Here is a 14,881-nt window from a genome sequence, read left to right as displayed (position 1 = left end):
ACTTTTGCTTTTGAATCCACGCTGATTATACACAATTATATTTTTGGTTTATAGATATTCTTTTATTCTCTACTTTAGAAGGGATTCCATTATTTTCCTACCACCGAAGTTCCACTGACTGGTCTCTAGTTCCCCGGACATGTTCTATCTCCCATCTCAAATATAAGTATTACGTTAGCTATCCGCCATTCCTCTGACACTACACATTTTTCAAACTAATCATTAAATATTTGTAATAGTGCTCCTGCTATCTCTTCGCTGAATTATTTTAAAGTGTATGGATGTAATCCATCCAGACCAGGGGTTCAATCCTCCTTTCATTTGGTTCATTCATTTAATATTTCTCCTCTTTACTTATTGCAGTTATATAATTTCCTATACATTATTCCACCATCATGTCCATCTGCCCTGTGTCCCTGGTAAATACAGAGGCAAAGTAATTATTTCATATTTTATGTAATTTTTCCATCGCTTCATGTGATTTAATATTGTCCATCGATTTGTGGCCCTATTCCCATCCGACATTCTTTTTTAAATGAATGTGCCTGTAGAAAGTTAGATGAGCGATTATGTTATCGGCCACCTAATAGTGGGAAGGATAAAGAGGTGTAAATTTAGGTAAAATGCAGAAAGATTCAAGATCTGTCGTGATAATGTGGGACTTCAACGTAAACTGGGAAAATAACCATGCAAATGGAAAATGCAGGGGAGGATTTCCTGAAATCTGTATTAGAACTTTCTCCATCAGTATGTTTCCAGCACGATGGGGAAGAAAGCAATTCTGGATCTCGGAAATGGATTAAGTAGAGCATGTTTCTGTGGAGGAGCATTGAGGAAACAGTGATCACAATATCATTAGGTTTAGAGTAGTTATGGAAAAGGAGAAGGTATAATCATGTGTGAAAATACCCAACTGTAGGAGGACTAATTTTATGAGTTGAAAGGGATCCGGCCCAGGTAGATTGAAACCAAAGATTTCTCGGTAAAACAGTAAATGCACATTGGGAGACTTTCAAAAAGGAGATAGATCGGGTAACGACTAGACACGTTCTCATGCAGGGTGCAGAAACAGCATGATAGCTAGCTACAGCTCGGTGGATGAATGAAGATCAACTAAAACACAAAAACGGAAGCTTGTGATAAACTTCAGGCTCATATTTCAGTAGAGAACCAAGCAAAATACAGAATGTACAGAGAAGGACTATCAAAGGAGGAGGAAGTAGAATCAGCAGAAAAACAGGATATTCGCCCATAGTACTTATCTGAGGAAGGACACACTTGCCTTGGAGGTGGTGCAACAGAGGTTCAACAGATTGATTCCTGGGATGAGAGGGCTGTCCTATGATGAGAGATTGTGTAGAATATACCGATTCTCTCTTGGGTTTCGAAGAATCGGAGGTGATCTCGTTGAAACGGACAATCTTCTGAAGGGGATTGACAGGGTAGATGTTGAGAAGCCTGGCTAGCTCAGTCGGTAGAGCATGAGATTCTTAATCTCAGGATCGTGGGTTTGAGCCCCATGTTAGTCGATTACAGTTCCTTAAAATTTATGTTGCTGTCACAGGAAAACATCATTGATGAACCCATTTTCTTCTTTTGCACAATGAAAGAAATACGAACTGAGGGAGAGCTGATAATTTAATCATCTGTTCTGTGCTCTGCATAAGAACACAAGAACCAGGAGCAGGAGTCGGCCATTTGGCCCTTCGAGCCTGCCTTCTTTTGCACTGAAACAAATTATAACCGTGAGATTAAATTAGCAGTACGGGATATTTACAGGGCACCTTTCAATGCTTCATAAAACCATTCCTTTCGCTACAGCCACCCGGGATCGTTTCCCGGTTTGGGAAGTAACTTTGATATCACCGTTTGTAATTGAAGTGGAGTAATTTTATTACGTTAGATGGATGTCCCAAAGCACTTCAGAGTGGTGTCAAAATAAATGAGTTTGCAATTAAAAACACAAAATGTCAGGAGTGGGATTTTAACCCACGCCTCCAGAGGAGACTGCGACCTGAACGCAGCACCTTAGACCGCTCGGCCATCCTGACTGTTGATGCTTCAGTTGCAAGTTATTACTCGGGAAAGTTTCAGACCGGGTGCTTGTTCATTGTTACTGGAAGGCCCAGTGATCGGGATATCCTCTCCCCCGGGGTTTTCCTGAGCCTGTGATCGGTGCACGGGGAGGATTGGCCCGGGTCTGAGGTAGCTTGCATCCCAGGGATGGACAATAACACTCTGAGCTCTGGCACTGGGGAAAAGCGAATAATTAATGAGCCGTTTGTGTGTTTCAAATGCAACTTAGATCTGATGGAAGAAACCGATAGTGTTGTTTCACAGAATGAAAGAAATGCAAACAGGGACAATCGAAATTTCAATAACTGAACTTTAATAATTAGTGAAACTTTAACCCTTGATGAAGTTTTATCTCCGATCTGATTTTACACACTCTGTATTTGAGTCGATTAGTTTTAAAATGTTCATTGCTCATGCGACAATGTACCCTTAACTGCATTTGTTCAATTTTATTGCAGGCAAGTTTTTGCTTCACAAATAATGTTTCCGCCCAGGCTCGCAACAGAGACCTTTCGCGTGTGAGGCAATCATGATAACCGCTACACTACGGAAACTGCTGCTTAGCTCAGTGCCCAGAGAGAAGTGTTCAGCAACAAGCTGAAATGCTCAATCCCTCTGTCTGCAAAAAGTTCCTTTCACAAACATTTCTCTGACCAGAACTGTACCAAACAACAATGTTCTCCTTTCAAAGTCATTCAACTCCCCAATTTCTACATCTGCAATTTTAAGGACAAGGACTGAAAGCGCTTTGCGATCAGAAAATTGCCGGAAACCCCTGTGGTTAATGACAGGGCATTTGATGGTTGATTTCCGTACACACCTTGTGTTATGTATTTAACCCTTGGCCACCTGTATCACACCACCACCAGAGGGCCGACCTGTTGGAGTCCCAAGGGATTCCAGCATCCATTGGGAGCATGGTATATAAGCACTCTGGAGTCTTATTAAAGGAGCTAATGTCACACTTACTCATTGTTCACAGTACTCAGTTTCATTCTTTATTATGAGCGTATCAATTGGCGACGAGACAATGAACAACCACGCGAAAATGCAAGTAACAGTTGGTATAACTTGATTACAGCACAGCTGGCAATGGTTGCGGAATATATTCGTGCAGCCAAAACGCACAATGACAACCTGGAACTGCACGGCACAGAATCCTCAGGGAAAAACAATTAAAGGCTTTGTCCCTGAATGGGCTACGATCCACCAACCTTGCAGTTAATAGTTGAATGCACAAATCCATTGCACCAGAGAGGCTGATAGATGCACATATTGCAAGACATCCCTGTGATACCTTCACAGAGCACAGCACACACAGCTTCCTAACATGCAGACTGCTCTCTCGGAACTCTCCGGAAAGAGCCTGTTCTGTTTAATGATTAACTGTACAGTTGCAGTACACAATACGTCCACATCCACAGTGTGGAGCTACAAGCATTACATGCTCACAGACATTACAATCCCAAACTAGGGTGTCAGTCAGTTAAAGCTTCAGATTGCTCTGACCGGGATGGAACTTGTTCACTCTCAGTTGTACTTTTCCCAAATAAAGGTTGGGACATTCATTGTGGATGTGTGGAAGCAGTCTGGTCCCGCACACTGCAGACACTTCCATGTCACCACCAACCAGCTCTCCCACAACCGGTGTGATCTACCTTCCAGCCTTCCGGTGCCTTGTCTGTGACGAAGTATTCTGATTGTCCCGAAGCCGGTATACTTTGTCATCAATCGGGTTTTAAGTTGTTTCGGTAATTTTTACCTGCTGGACAGTCGAGGCACAAATTGTAGAGTGGAAAACTTGCGTGGACCCCGGTTTTCTAGTGGTTGATTTTCCTGGTTGGGTCCGTCGGTCGCGGTGGTCCGGTTGATGCCTGTTACCAAGTCAGTTGGTATTGATTTTCCACTGATTGGTTTTTTGAAGTTCTTTTCTCCGATGTCGTGATGTCTCTTCCTGTGTTATCTCGCCGTTTGCTCTCGATCTTGATCTTGTTGTTCCAAAGTAATGGTCAGAAAAATAGGTGGCTCTTGGTACGATAGGCTGCCAGTTATATTCTGAGAGGCTGCTTAATCATCGTGCTAAATCTAACGTTTCTTTTGTTTAAGTTTTGCTGCCCATTGATTTAAGTGGTCTTCTTTGTATAAGTTTTGGCGGACTAGCTAACTGAGACTTGATTAAATGTTTTAATCTGGCGTTGATAGACTTTGGGATGGTGATACTCCTTATTTATGAACTGATGAACTCTTGTCCATTGTAATAGCACTGCTTTGGCTTCGGGAAGTCTGAGCTGAGCCAAATATTTCTATACATGTTGAAAAGGTGTTGGAATATGGATGTGATATTTGGATCATGTGGGTGGGGTGGATAATGTTTCTTCCGTGGTCCATTGTTTAAATGCTAATGTTTTCTGCGAGCCTGACTGGTTGAAGAGCTCCCCTAGACAAACTGATTAGCTACAATATCCAAACTCTAAATCCCACCCCTCTGTCACTGCAGCTTTTCCCCACAGGCCCAAACATGCCTTTTAAAATCCCAAACTTGGTTAAGAATTGTACATTTCCTCCATATGCTTTTTAGAATCCCAAACTTTATGTTTAATAGTCCTAAATCGAATTTCCTTTTCAGTGAGTCCAAACACTGGGAGGTTTCCATGAATTTTGGAATCAACATTGGCAGTCCCTCGGAATCGAGGAAGACTTGCTTCCACTCCTAAAGTGAGTTCTTTGGTGGCGGAACAGTCCAATACTAGAGCCACAGACCCTATCACAGGTGGGACAGATAGTCGTTGAGGGAAGGGATGGGTGTGACAGGTTTGCCGAACGCTCTTTCTGATGTCTACACTTGATTTCTGCATGCACTCGGCATTGAGACTCGAGGTGCTCAGCGCCCTCTCGGATGCACTTTCTCCAATTAGGGTGGTCTTGAGTCAGGGACGCATGGGTGTCAGTGGGGATGTTGCACTTTATCAGGGAGGCTTTGAGTGTGTCCTTGTAGAGTTTCTGCTGCCCACTTTGGCTCGTTTGCCATGAAGGAGTTCCGAGTAGAGCACTTGCTTTGGGAGTCTCGTGTCTGGCATGCGGACTATGTGGCCTGCCCAGCGGAGCTGATCGAGTGTGGTCAGTGCTTCAAAGCTGGGGATGTTAGCCTGAATAAGGCTGTTGATGTTGGTGCATCTGTCCTCCGAGGGGATTTGTCGGATCTTGCGGAGACATCGTTGGTGATATTTCTTCAGCAACTTGAGGTGTCGACTGTACATGGTCCATGTCTCTGAGCCTTACAGGAGGGCAGGTATTACTACAGCCCTGTAGACCATGAGCCTGGTGGCAGTTTTGAGGACCTGGTCTTCAAACACTCTTTTCCCCAGGCGGCCGAAGGCTGCACTGGCGCATGGAGGCCGTGTTGAATCTCGTCGTCGATGCCTGCTCTTGTTGATAGGAGGCTCCCGAGATATGGGAAGTGGTCCATGGTGTCCAGGGCCGCGCCGTGGATCTTGATGACTGGGGGGGTAGTGCTGTGCGGTGAGGACAGGCTGATGGAGGACCTTTGTCTTACAGATGTTTAGCGTAAGGCCCATGCTTTCATACGCCTCAGTAAATACGTCGACTATGTCCTGGAATTCAGCCTCTGTATGTGCGCGGACACAGGCCTTGGTGTGGCCTCACCTGGAATATTGTGTACAGTTTTGGTCTCCTAATCTGAGGAAGGACATTCTTGCTATTGAGGGAGTGCAGCGAAGGTTCACCAGACTGATTCCCAGGAGGGCAGGACTGACATGAAAAGAAAGACTGGATCAACTAGACTTTTCTTCACTGGGATTTAGAAGAATGAGAATGGATTGCAGAGAAACATATACAGGTCTGATGGGATTGGACAGGTTAGAGGCAGGAAGTATGTTCCCGATGTTGGGGAAGTCCAGAACCAGGGGTCACAGTCTAAGGACAAGTGGTAAGCCATTTAGGACAGAGATGAGGAGAAACTTCTTCACTCAGAGAATTCTGAACCTGTGGAATTCTCTACCACAGAAAGTTGTTGAGGCCAATTCGTTTGATATATTCAAAAGGGAGTTAAATGTGGCCATTACGGCTAAAGGTATCAAGGGTATGGAGAGAAAGCAGGAAAGGAGTACTGAGGTGAATGATCAGTCATGATCATATTGAATGGTTGGGCAATGCTCGAAGGGCCGAATGGCCTAATCCTGCACCTGTTTTCTATGTTTTTATGTTTCTATGTTTCTATGCAAAGCATAGAAAAAAATGGTTGAAGTATCGACTCTGCCTCAGTTAGCATTTCTTTCATTTTGCAAAAGAAGGTGACGGGTTAATTAATGATGCAATCCCGTGAAAGCAACAAAAAAGTTGAACAAAAAAACATACGGTGACTGGCACGTGAGCGCTGCTTCTGACACCCGGTGGGAATGGGCGGGGATTTTAAAGCCCCTTGTATTGTGAAACCTTCAGATAGTCAAACATTTCCGATGTGCTGTATCGACCTCGTAGCGCAACGGTAGCGTGTCTGACCCCAGATCACGTCGAGGTCACTGTTCTTCAGGGTAATTCGGGAATTAATATTTTCTTTGCTGTTTGGCAATAACCAGACCCTTGCTCCAAGGTCTGTCGCATTGTTTCCCCGGTGTCAGGCAGAGATACGCCTGCTGCCCTCATTTATTTCATGTGACAGGACACAAAAGTTGAAAATAAACCTGCATTTGGCCACATATTGCCCTAAATAGTCAGGATGGCCGAGCGGTCCAAGGTTCTGTGTTTAGGTCGCAGTCTCCTCTGGAGGTGTGGGTTCACATCACACTTCTGACACTTCCTGTTTTTAATCATTAAGTGAAACTCATTGTTTGACACCACGACCAACGCCTAAAAAGTGGTAGTTTGCAGTCCACCTGCTCGCTTAACACTTCCGTCTGACCTGGTGCTGAAAGTGGAGATTTTTCCGCAGTGTAGCAGTTAACGCATTCGCCTCACACGCGAAAGCTCACCAGGCGAGATTATTTTCTGGAGCTTTCTCCTCATGCATGCTCAGGGGCGAGTTAGTTCTCCTGTGAAATGTCATAAGATCATAAGCATGTGAGGATTAGGGGCCAGAGTAGGCCATTCGGCCCCTCGAGCCTGGTCCACCATTCAAGAAGATCCTGGCAGTTCCTCGACAGCAAGTTTAAACATCTGGGGCGGAGCTGTAATCAACGACAAAAAGGTGCATTGTGCAGAAGCCCAGCTAAATCAGTCAGTAGATCATGAGATACTAAATCTCAGGGTCAGAGGTGCGAGCCCACGTTTGGTGATTATTTTTCATCGAATTATATAATCAGAAGTTTACAGCACATAAGGAGGCCATTTCGGCCCATCGTGACCGTGCCGGCCAATAACAGGCTCTCCAGCCTAATCCCACTTTCCAGCTCTCGATCCATAACCCTGCAAGTTACGACACTTCAGGTGCACATCCAAGCACTTTTTAAATGTGGTGAGAGTTTCTGCCTCTCCCACCCTTTCACGCAGTGAGTTCCAGACCCCCACAACCCTCTGCGTGAAGAAATTTCCCCTCAAATCCTCCCTACACTTTCTACCAATGACTTAAAATTTATGCCCCATGGTAGTTGACCCCTCTGCTTAGGGAAATGGGCCCATTCTATCCATTATATCAAGGACCCTCATAATTGTATACACTTCAATGATGCCTCCCCTCAGCCCACTTTGTTCCAAGAAAAACAACCTCAGCCTATCCAATCTGTCCTCATAGCTAAGATTCTCCACTCCCGATAACATCCTCGAAATCTCCTCTGTAAGTCTCCAGTGCAATCACAGTATTCTTCCTGTAAAGTGGTGACGAGAACTGCACGCAGTACTCCAGCTGTGGCCTAACCAGTGTTTTATATTCAAGCATAATCCACCTGCTCTCTTATTCTAGGCCTCGGCTAATAAAGGCCAGCATTCTGCATGTCTTCTTAACCAGCTAATCCACCTTGCCTCCTACCTTAAGGGATCTGTGGACATGCACTCCCAGGTCGCTTTGTTCCTCTACAATTCTCAATGTCCGACCATTTAATGTTTAATTTCTTTCTATTGTGTCTGTAAGCACTCAAGTAATGACTCCATGAGGCAAGGTATTGTACTTGAACTGTGGTGACCTTAGTCCATTTATTGCAACTCCTGAGTGAGGGTACAGGATGGTGAGCTCCGTTTTATACCTGGTTACCTGTCGTGTACCGGTGATCCCAAGGTCTCCACCAGTCGCACCCTCTGGTGGTACAGCCATCGTGTATATAGTGTGAAGGTACATCCAGTAGTCTTATGTAACTGTACATTGAGTGTACAGGGAGTATACTTATATTATACAGACACAACATCAATCTCCCCTAAGTCTTGTGCCACTGGCCTTTGCATTGTGTACTCTGGCCCGAGACTTGAGTGCCCAAAGCCCTTGCACCTTGTCAATGCTTTGGCTTGGTTCTCTCTCTGTGGACCCCCAAGTCCTTATTGCCACGACATTGGGAAATGTTCAGCAGTGGATGGTTGGCGGTTGCAGTGGGGGTTGAGTGGGTTCTGGGTGTGATCCATGTGTGTCCATGGCTACATACATCCATTCCCCCCCCCGTCACCCCCCCCCCATACATAGACCCTGTGTGTGGCTCAACACCTGCATGTGCAGACCTGTACAGACAGAAAGAACAAAAAAACATCGGATTGGTTACATCACTGTTTGGGTTCTGCAGTAATGGAACAAGTACATTTTACAGGTAAGGTACATACGTGGTATCACAGTCTTGCCCCTGGGTTGTGTAGGTGCAGGTGGGTGAGGACACTAGTTCCAGAGTAACCAGACTATGTCCAGGTTGTCTGATGGCGACTCTGTGTCCCCTGCCAGCTGGGTGGGCTCAGATCGCTCACCTGGCTGAGTCTCAGAGCCTTTGCCGTTGCCTAGTGATGGGCAGAGCCACAGGAGTGTGTGGCCTCCTTGTCCTCCTTTGAGGGCTGCGGTGTCTCCCTGCTGCTCTTCAACGATAGTGGGAGCCTGGTCATCCCAGGTCCCGTTGGGAGGGCAGGAGGGTGATATCCGCTCGTTCCCAGTACTGGCCCTGGTGGCCAGAGAGTTAGAGCCGATCGGGGGCAGGGTACCGGTAATGGTGCCTTTGCCGTCCGCTGATCACTGGCCCTGCAGCTGGTATGCTCCCTCTGTGTGTGGCCACACTCCCTGGGGTATCACATTGGTCCCGGAGGGGCAGGCTACATGGTCGCTGGACCTGGGTGCTGACGGGAGGTTGCCCTTGGTTTTGACGGCATGCTTGTAAATCCCAGCATCGCACGTCATCACTTCGTTTACTCTCACAATACATTGGTTCTGATCGCAAGTGCCCGACTTATCATGATTAGTTACATTTACAAACATGAAATTGTTAGTTACATCTTTTACATTTGTATCACCATCATCGCTGTATAAAGAGTGGAACTGTCCCTTTAATTGTGATGGGTTGCCGGTCTCCTTTAAGAGGGTCTTTCAATCTTTACCCCAATCCGGTTCGCCGCTCGGCATCACGTGTTGCTCCCTTGTGGTCTGGCTGCCGCCATCTTGACTTCAGGCCCTTCATCTCGTGGTTCAGACGCAATCTTCTTTCTCTCCATGAGGTCGGCTGCGGTGATCCTTTTCTCCCCAGGCTCTGCCACGGATGACAGGAAGTTGTCTTCTGCGTGAATTTTCTTCTCCGGAGTCCTGCCACTGGAGCCTGGAAGGTGAGGTCTGGTTGTTTGGGCTGGATCATCTCGCCGTTGGGTTAAGCGGTCTGTGTCGTTACCTCACAGTCGAGTTGGGAGGTTGGTTTTTCAGGTGTTGTGCTGGATCCAACTTCGGGGTCATGGGGGATGTCGATCGCTGGAGGTTGGAGCTATTCCCAGCTCCAAGTGATCTTTTTCATCCACCTTCTTCCTAATAGCTTTGGACCATCCCCAGCAATGATTCACAAAGGTAACCTGTGCATCTCGCCGCCATGGGACACCTGGACATCCACGCTGCCAACGACTGGGATGTATCGTTTGTGTAGGTCAGCAGTTTCACTTCGATCGGGATCATTTTAGGTCGTTCGATTGGATTGTCCCAGAGTTTCTCAAAGGCTGCCTGATTCATCAGTGACTGGCTCGCCCCTGTGTTCACCTCCATCGTGACTGGAACATAGTTGACTTCAACTTCCATTTTCAACGGGGAACTCTCGGTGGTGCAGATTAACACTCCGTACACCTCATCGTCGCTGGACTCCGGATGATCAGCCAACTCTTCATCGACTCGGTGAGTATGATTTCCTTGCATATTCGCTGGAGGTGGCCCTTCATGTTACAGCCTTTGCAAGTATAGTCTTTATAGCGGCACTGGTGGGCCCTGTGATTTCCTCCACAGCGCCAGCATGGGGTTGGCCGGTTGGCCACATATGGTGGACTCAGGATTGTGGGACTCGGGGTTCTGTTCTCTCTTCCCTGAGAGAGACTGCTAGCAGCAGCCCTGCCTCTAAAAGGCACCTTTCGGTTCACAGTACTTGCCGGGTTAGAGTTCTGGAGGTGAGACATCCATTTGGAATCGCAGGCCGAGATCATGAACACCTGGCTCACGTTAATTGTCTTCTGCAGGGTGACCGTGGTGTCCGCAGAGAGCAGCCTGTGGAGAAGGCCCTTGTGACCGATTCCAATAACAAAGATGTCCCTTAGTGGTTCGGTGAGGTGATCTCTAAAATCACATGGTGCAGCCAATCGTCTCAGGTCTGCAGCATATTTTGCGATTTCTTGGCCTTCGGTTCCACCGGTGGGGAGAGAACCGGTGTCTGGCTGTGAGGATGCTCTCTTTAGGTTTGAGCTGTACCTGTACCAGCGTTACGAGCTCAAGTTATGTTATTGTTTTCTCTGGGACTAGCAGGTCCTTGACAAGGCCATAGACGGTGGGCCCACAAGTACTGAGCAGGATAGCTCTGCACTTTATCAGCCAGCGAGGTCGGGTCGTCTCCCCCCATGTCATTTGCAATAAAGAAGTGTTCGAGCCAGTCCACAAAGGCCTTCCAATCTTCCCCATCGGCGAATTGTTCAAACGTGCCAAGATTAGCCATTGTCACATGGAAATTCGTATTCTCGTAACCAGTTATTGTGTCTGTAAGCTAGTAATGACTCCACGAGGTAAGGTATTTTACTTGAACTGTGGTGACCTTAGTCCACTTATTGCAGGTTCTGAGTGAGGGTACAGTACTGTGAGCTCCCTTTTATACCTGGTTACCTGTTGTGTGCAGGTGACCCCGAGGTCTCCACCAATTGCACCCTCTGGTGGTACAAGCATAGTGCATACAGTGTGAAGATACATCCAGTGGTCTTATGTAACTGTACATTGACTGTACAGTGTGTACTTATTTTATACATGCACAACAAAGATCATCGGTTAATTAATGGTGTTTTCCCGTGAAAGCAGGATAACATTTAACAATGATTTAATTTCTGCATTCAGAAAGACATGGGTTAATCACTGATAGTCAGCATGGATTTGTTCAGGGAAGGTTTTGTCTGACTCACTTGATTGAATTTTTTGAGGAGGTAACCAAGTGGATCGATGAGGGCAGTGCGTATGATGTAGTGTATAAGGATTTTAGCAAAGCTTTCGCCAAGTTCCCACATGGAAGACTGGTCACGAAAGTAAAAGCCCATGGGACCAGGGCAAAGTGGCAAGTTGGATCCAAAATTGGCTCAGAGGCAGGAAGCAAAGGGTAATGTTTGATGGGAGTGTTTGGGACTGGAAGGATGGTTCCAGTGGGGTTCCACAGCGCTCAGTGCTAGGTCCCTGACTTTTAGTGGTAACATCAATGATCTAAACTTAAATATAGGAGGTATGATTAAAACGTTTTCAGGTGACACTAATTTAATCCAGAGAAGTGTGAGGCTGTGCATTTGGGGAGGGCAAACAAGGAAAGAAACACACATTAAATGGTCGGACATTGAGAAGTGTGGAAGAGCAAAGGGACCTTGGAGTGCATGTCCACAGATCCCTGAAGGTAGCAGGCCAGTTGGATAAGGTGGGTAAGAAGACATACGGAATGCTGGCCTTTATTGGCTGAGGCATGGGATAGAAGAGCAGGTTGGTTATGCTTGAAATGTATAAAACACTAGTTCGGCCACAGCTGGAGTATTGCATGTAGTTCTGGTCACTGTATTACAGGAATTATGTGATTGTACGAGAGGGTACAGAGGAGATTTACGAGGATGTTGCCAGGTGTGGAGAATCTTAGCTATGAGGACAGATTGGATCGGGTGGGTTTGTTTTCATTGGAACAGAGAAGGCTGAGGGGAGACAACATTGAGATGTATAAAATTATGAGGGGCGTAAATATAGTGGATAGCAGAGGGGTCAACAATCAGGGGGCATATATTGAAAGTAATTGGTAGAAGCTTTAAAGAGGATTTGAAGGTAAAATTCTTCATGCAGAGGTTTGTGGGGATCAGGAACTCGCTGCCTGAAAGAATGGCGGAGTAGATACCACAAGTAAAATGTATTTGGATGTGCACCTGAAGTGCCGTAACCTGCAGGGTTATGGACCCAGAGCTGGAAAGTGGGATGAAGCTGGATTGCCTCTTGTTGGCCGGGGTGGAAGTGATTGGCGAAAATGGCCTCCTTATGTGCTGCAAACTTCTATCATTCTATGAAAAATGTAAATGTCCAATGTGGGTGTCGAAACCACGACCCTGAGATTAAAAGTCTTATGTTTCACTGACTGATCTCGCCAGGCTTCTGCCAAACATACCGTTCTCTCACTGATTGCAGACAGTCGCCTGTTGGCTCTGCCCCAAATGTTTAAACTTGCTGTCGAGGAACTACCAGGATCTTCTTGAATGGTGGACCAGGCTCGAGGGGCCGAATGGCCTATTCCGGCCCCTAATTCTTACATGCTTATCATCTTATGAACTTTTCACAGGTGAACAAACTCGCCCCTGAGCATGCATGAGGAGAAAGCTACAGAAAATATTCCCGTCTGGTGAGCTTTCGCGTGTGAGGCGAACGTGTTAACCGCGACACTGCGAAAACATCTCCACTTTCAGCACCAGGTCAGACGGAGATGTTAAGCGAGCAGGTGAACTGCTGAATCCCAGTTTTAAGGAGTTGGTCGTGGTGTCAAACAATGAGTTTCGCTTAATGATTAAAAATAAGAAATGTCAGAAGTTGGATTCAAACCCACACCTCCAGAGAAAACTGCGATCTAATCACAGCACCTCAGACCGCTCGGCGGTGTGTGTGGCCACCTGCAAGTTGATTTTGAACTTGTGTGTCCTGTCACATGAATTAAATGAGGGCAGCAGGCGTATCTCTGCCTGACACCGGGGAAACAGTGAGACAGACCTTGGAACAAGGGTCTGGTTATTGCCAAACAGCAAAGAAAATATTAATTCTGAAAGAACAGTGACCCCGACGTGATTTGAACACGCAACCTTCTGATCTGGAGTCAGACGCGCTACCGTTGCGCCACGAGGCCTACACAATGCGTTTGAGATGTTCCTCTATTTGAAGCTTTCACAACACAAGGGGCTTTAAAATCCCCGCCCATTCCCACCAGGTGTCAAAGCAGCGCTCACCTGCCACTCACCGTATGTTTTTTTCTTAAACTTTTGTGTTGCGTTTATGGAAAAGCATCATTAATTAACCCGTCACCTTCTTTTGCTCAATGAAAGAAATGCTAACTGAGGGACAATCGATACTTCAAACATTTGTCCTGTGCTTTGGGGAGCGGGCAGGGAAGTGGACCTGAATCCATGATCGCATCGATCATGATCGTATTAAATGGTGGAGCAGGCTCGAGGGGCGTATGACCGACTCCTGCTCCTATTTCTTTTGTTCTTATGTTCTTCAGCATGTTGACCCATTTTACACACTGTATTGTCGATGTCACCAGGAATCTGGGGCAACTTTTGTCAAATTTAACAGCACCGGTTATTCCTTCCGTGCAGAGAAATTAGAATCAGTAGTGAAGATAAAATCCCATGGTGATCCTTTTCAGATTCAACGCAGTAGGATTTCAAATAAAGTGAAAGAATTTTACAGTGAAACGATTTGGAAGTTTTACTTGTATTTGTATCTTTAATGAAACTTTGTGGCATCTGACTCCCGTTCATTCCACTGCTGAATAAGAAAGGAGGGTTTGACGTTGAAAAGACTGCACTGCCCCTGATATTTGTGAGCTCATCCTTTATATTCAGTGGTTTCTCACCCTTTGATGGGCTGCAGTGCAGTGGATATCACGTTGGCCTCACACGCGAAAGGTCCCCGGAGGATTCGTTTTCTCTCACTCAAAGTTATCTATTTATTGGTTAAATAAAGAGAAATTCAGGAATAAGGGAGCCTTTCTACCAGGAGAATAAATAGCTAATAAAAACAGCAAATGCTGGAAATCTCAGCAGGTCAGGCAGCATTTTCCAGGAGACTAAACTATCCTCCGATTGTTCCCTTATAGCAAGTTTAAACATCATGTTTCTACCCAGAATCAAACCGGGTACTTTTCACATATAAAGCAAATGTGATAACCACTACACTACAGAAACCTCTGGCACAGCAGCCCCAACAGAGGGGAGCTGACCAGTGAGCTCCCTCTGTGCTGATCGGGAATGTGTTGGCTCACCTAAAACAACTTCTGTCCCACACTGAAAGTTTTCAATCCTTCTCCTCCGCTGCCATTTACAGAAATGTCACGGATCACCCAGCCACCGTGTTCACTTCCACATCCTCACAGTGGGGCCACAGAGGCTCCTACCGTCTCCCCGCGATCAGCGAACTCACCCAGTTTGTAAAATT

General features: G+C 46.2%; 3 non-coding genes across 3 annotated transcripts; 1 reads left to right on the top strand and 2 right to left on the bottom strand.

Moving 5' to 3' along the window:
- Positions 1-1,456: 1,456 nt before the first annotated feature.
- trnak-cuu (transfer RNA lysine (anticodon CUU)) lies at positions 1,457-1,529 on the top strand. Its single transcript has one exon. It is a non-coding gene; the product is annotated as a tRNA-Lys (tRNA).
- Positions 1,530-1,968: 439 nt separating this feature from the next.
- On the bottom strand, positions 1,969-2,051 carry trnal-cag (transfer RNA leucine (anticodon CAG)). The gene has a single exon. It is a non-coding gene; the product is annotated as a tRNA-Leu (tRNA).
- An 11,445-nt stretch (positions 2,052-13,496) lies between these two features.
- Positions 13,497-13,568, bottom strand: trnaw-cca (transfer RNA tryptophan (anticodon CCA)). The gene has a single exon. It is a non-coding gene; the product is annotated as a tRNA-Trp (tRNA).
- Between the last annotated feature and the right edge of the window lie 1,313 nt (positions 13,569-14,881).

Source organism: Pristiophorus japonicus, chromosome 28, assembly GCF_044704955.1.
Source record: "Pristiophorus japonicus isolate sPriJap1 chromosome 28, sPriJap1.hap1, whole genome shotgun sequence".
NCBI lineage: Eukaryota > Metazoa > Chordata > Chondrichthyes > Pristiophoridae > Pristiophorus > Pristiophorus japonicus.
This window is presented reverse-complemented; position numbering and strand designations above follow the sequence as displayed.